This window comes from Triticum urartu, chromosome 3 (assembly GCF_003073215.2).
Source record: "Triticum urartu cultivar G1812 chromosome 3, Tu2.1, whole genome shotgun sequence".
NCBI lineage: Eukaryota > Viridiplantae > Streptophyta > Magnoliopsida > Poales > Poaceae > Triticum > Triticum urartu.
This window is the reverse complement of record NC_053024.1, coordinates 674,500,661-674,505,807: the sequence shown is the minus strand read 5'-3', so window position 1 is coordinate 674,505,807 and position 5,147 is coordinate 674,500,661.

The following is a 5,147-nucleotide window of genomic DNA, read 5'->3' as shown; positions in this document are numbered from 1 at the left end:
GATTGTGAACCTCAAAGTTCGAGCTCCTAAACTCATGAACAACTTTACATGAAATAAAAGAGTTTGCACGAAGAATTATCTCATGCACTACAGCTCCATACCCAGCTGCCGAGTTCTTCTGGACATCATCTACCACCCTCTTTCAGTCCGTTGCAATCTGAATTGTGTTTTCATATAGATCCTCAGCCAGAGCTTGACCTTCCCTGTAACACCCCCAGTGTCATGCTACAGTAACCCTTGGGGTTAAGCTAATCTTTTTGCTAAACAAGTGTTTGGTCATCATTGTCTTCTATATCTTTCATTATTCCAGTTGAATTCAATTTTAAATTCTGAGTGAATTTCAAAAATGCTCAAACATGAAAACAAAATTGTTCATCATGTGCCAAATATTCCACAACTAATATTGGTGGTGAACCAACATTTTTGCAAAGGGTTTAAGTGGCCTAAGCTACTTAAAACAGTGACCTAAGCAATAAATTAGATGCCCTTTTTAATTTATAAAATTGGCAAATATTCCAAAAGCCTCCCACCCTTTTTGTGGTAGTGCACTTTAATTCTTTGAAATTGTTTAGGCCAGTAGCATGATTTTGCAAAGTCATTATTGGCTAAAAAGAAAAGGCAAAAGCTGCTGGAAAAAGAAAAAGGGGAAAAGGGCCAGAGCCCCTGGCCTCTCAGTGGGCTTCGGCCCACCCGAGCCAACTTGCCCATGCTAGGCCGGCCCACTCCCCCCTGTCGTCTTCCCCCTCCTCCACTGTGCGAGCGGCCGCGCGCGCACGTCGCCACCGAACCACCTCGGCGGCCACGCCGCTACAGGCGCCGCGGGGAGGATAAGGGCAGCCCTGACGCCTCGGGCTCCCTCCCCACTCGCCCACTTGCCCCCTCTCTCCCTCGTCGCTCTCTCCCTCGCTCTCCAGATCCCCTCCCCACCTCAACCGAGCGCCATCGCCGCCGTGCCTTCGTCATCTTCGCGGCCACCGAGCCCCGAGTGCCTCTCCGACGAGCCCGACTGCTCCACCGACTTCTTCTACTTCCTCTCTGCCCTCTGGATTGAGCCCGGCGCCACCACAACCTCGGGATCGAGCTCCTCCCCGACCCCGGCCGTCGTCGATCGCCGCCGCCGTACGCCTCCGATGAGCCTCCCCGAGCACGCTGCCACTTCCCTACGGCTCCCGGTGAGCCATCGTGTCTCTTCCCTCGCTCCCCCGCACGGATCCACCAACGTAGCCGCCGCTGCCATCGCCGCCCGAACGCAGCTCCGCCGCATAGCTCGCCGCCGTCGTTGTGGGCATCGTCATGCTCACCCGAGCACACGAGAGTGCTCAGGGCCGCTCGCTGAAGCCGCCCGTGCCACTTGCTTCCCTCCCCGTGCCTCCTAGCATAGTTTCCGTCGAGGTCCCGTATGCACGGCCCCCGTAGCTCGTCGCCAACGCGTCTCCGATGACCGTTTGGTCACGGGCTCGTGCCCATTGGACTCGCCGCACCACGTAGATCCTCCCCAGCCTCCTCTTTTGCTCAATAGCGTGCTGCCTCGCCATTTCCTCCTTCGGTCGAAGCCGCTCCGCCGCTGGCCTGGACACCGGCGCTGATTCCAGCCAACTCCGGCGACGCCACTGTCCCTAGTCGACGCGCCTTCGTGCGCTCGTTTGAACACCCCTAACCGCGACCTCCCCCGTGCCCAATAGCAGAATCCCGATCCCCCCTGTACGCGCCGTCGCATTTGGCGTCGCCGGTGTTGAGCCGCCGGCCGCGCTGAGCTGGCACACCTGGGGCCACCCCCTGGGTCACTGCCAGTGGGGCCCCTGGCCCCCTGTTGACCAGTTGACCTGGTCAACTGTGCTGACTGGGCAGGCCCCAGCCACTGACGTGCGGGCCCCACCGCTTAATCCTCTCTCTAAAACATTTTAATAATTAAAACTAATTAGTTTAGTTAATTAGACACTGACAGGTGGGCCCAGAAGTTTTACTAACTAAATTTAGATTAGTTTGAACTCTGTTTAACCCACTGTCTATGACAGGTGGGTCCCCCATGTCAGTTTTGACCAGTCAACTGGACTGTTGACTGCTGACGTCACACGTATGTCATGCTGACGTCATTTTTTCCTTTCTATTAAAATAATTAATTCCAGAAAATGGTTTAAACTTTGAAAATCCATAGAAAATAAACCATAACTCCGATGAAAATGTTTTCTATATGAAAGTTGCTCAAAAAATCCAACGAATCCGAATACGCGGTCCATTCATCTGTCACATGCCCCTAGCATGCTAAACATGGGACATTCCCCCTCTGGTCATCTGTCTGACACAGGTCCGGAACCGGGAAAACATTCCCGGTTGATTTTCCCCTTCTCCTATATCGTGTAACCTTACGTTAGATCACACCCGGCACAACTTATTGCCATGTTATGCTTTGTGATGCTATGCTTGCTTTATATTTACTATTTCTTCCCCCTCTTCTCTCCGGTAGACCCCGAGACCGATGCCGCCCCTGTGATCGACTACGTCGATGACGACCCCTTCTTGCCAAAGCAACCAGGCAAGCCCCTCCTTTGATCATCCCGATATCGCCCGTTCCATTCTCTCATGCTTGCATTAGATTTTGCTACTGTTATTGTTTGCTCCTATTCTGATGCATAACCTGCTTTTGTATCTGCTGTTGTATCTTACATGCTTATCCTAAACTGCTTAGTATAGGTTGGTTAGTGATACATCAGTGACCCCCACCTTGTCCCTGTTGCCCCTGCTTCATCATCGAAGACCCGATCAACGGGATCGAAGACCAGGCCCCGACACCGCACATCACTTTCCCCTTAGTTGCTCGACACTACTAGGTTACTATCGAGTGCCGAGGGTGAGACCTCTTCAGCACTTCTGTTGTTAACCTATAGTGTAGCTATTCGGTCGTGGTCATCGAGGGTGATTTCCTCCTTAACCACTTCCGATACGGCTCTGTAGTGCAACCCCTCAAGTGTGAACCTCGAAGGTGGATCCTCTTACGTTCACCTTGATGATTACATCGAGTGGAATTCATCGGGGGTGATTCCTCGGGTTTTCCCCTTGATGTTTGGACACACGGATACTTGGACTTTACCCCTGTTACTTGGAAAGACGGGTCGACCTTGAGGGGTACCCGCGTGAGCTTAATTGCGAGTGATGTGGAGACGAGTTGACCTGGAGGGTGCCCGCGAGATAATTATGAGGCGTGGCCGGGCATTCCTAGCCCTTGCCGCAAGTCCTCGAGATGGGGCAACGGGGTCACATCTTTCATGAGTCTCTGCTTGTTACCGCGCGTTCCTAATCCACTACGATTTGGATATTTGATCCGAGGGGCCTCTGGCCTGATAGCACTAACCATCACGTGGGCATAGTATGGGCGTTCTGCGTCGTATGCATCAACCGAAGCTTAATAGACGTCAGCGACTGAGCGGCGTGCGCCGGGTTGGACTGCATAAGCGCCTGCCTTGTTGAAGGAGGTAGCTAGGTCTGCTCACCGGCCGCGTTCGCAACGTGCAGGAGTTCCCGGGGAGATGGCCCATGACCCCTGGGGGCATAGGTTTAGTCCGGCGTGCTGGCCTCTCTATTAAGCCTAGGTCGGGTTGCGGCGTATTGTTTGGCCGAGGCCGGGCATGACCCAGGAAAGTGTGTCCGGCCGGAGTTAATCGAGCGTGGTGGGTAAGTTGGTGTTCCCCTGCAGGGAAGAAAACATCTATCGATAGCCTGTCCTACAGTAATGGACACTTGGAGTTGTATCCCGATCGATACAACTAGAACTGGAGACTTGAGATGAGACTTGGATATGAGGAATGGATTGTGATGATAACTGGATAGTATGGCTCTGGGATTGCTTTCTCGCAGGGAGTCGAGAAAGGATCTCTAGCCGAGGTTGATAACATTACTACTACTTTACTTTATGTTACTCTACTCCCTCCTGTTGCTGCAAGATGGTGGTTTCCAGAAGATGCTAGTCTTCGATAGGACTAGGCCTTCTCTCTATTCTGGCATTTCTACAGCCCAGTCCGCATATACAACCTTCCTTTGATAATGTTGCATATGTAGTGTAGATCCTTGTTTGCGAGTACTTTGGATGAGCACTCACGGTTGCTTTGTTCCCCCCTTTCCCCCTTTCTTCTTCTTTCCGGTTGATGCAACCAGATGTCGGAGCCCAGGAGCCAGATGCCACCGCCGATGCCTACTACTACGTGGAGACCGACGATGACCAGGAGTAGTTAGGAGGCTCCCAGGCAAGAGGCCTTGCCTTTTCGACCGTAGATGCTTTTGTGCTAGCCTTCTTAAGGCAAACTTGTCTAACTTATGTCTGTACTCAGATATTGTTGCTTCCGCTGACTCTTGTGTTTTCAAGCTTATGTATTCGAGCCCTCGAGGCCCCTGGCTTGTAATATAAAGCTTGTATTATTTTAATTTGTGTCTAGAGTTGTGTTGTGATATCTTCTCGTGAGTCCTTGATCTTGATCGTACACATTTGCGTGTATGATTAGTGTATGATTGAATCGAGGGCGTCACAAGTTGGTATCAGAGCCGACTGCCTATAGGTAGCCCCCCTTTCCAACTCCTTGGCCGAAGTTGAGTCTAGTCACTACAAAACTTTTACTAACATGGCTGTGTGGCTTACGGGCCCACGTCGCCATATGGGTGGTATTAGGATCTTTTACTCCTCGTCTATACTCTGGGACTCTGTTCTCTCTTCTATTCAGGGTTAAATGAATTTACTAACTACATTAGGTTCTCGTAACGACTTTCCCTGGAGAGCCCCTTCATTCTAGATGGTTGCCTGCTTCACCAGAAGAATTCGAAGATACTCTCTGATCTACTCCCGACAACTTGTGTTCATTTGTTTTTGTAATCCCTTAACACCATTGAATCCTTATGGATAAACGTGTACCCTCGCCATTCTTACTTCCATACCTAGTCGTTCTTGTTGTTACAAGATACCCGAAAGTATTCTTCGACTTTCTAGAATCCTTTTTCCGACTGCCTTGCAACCCTTTTTTGCCTGAATAACCCTACGAAAAGTTCCTCACACTTATCGGAGATTTGTTCATCCCCAGTTGATATTGTGTCTCACAAAATTCTTCGAATGCATTTCGATCTCCCAAAGATCCTCTGCAGCCTAGTTCTCCCGAAAGTCTTGC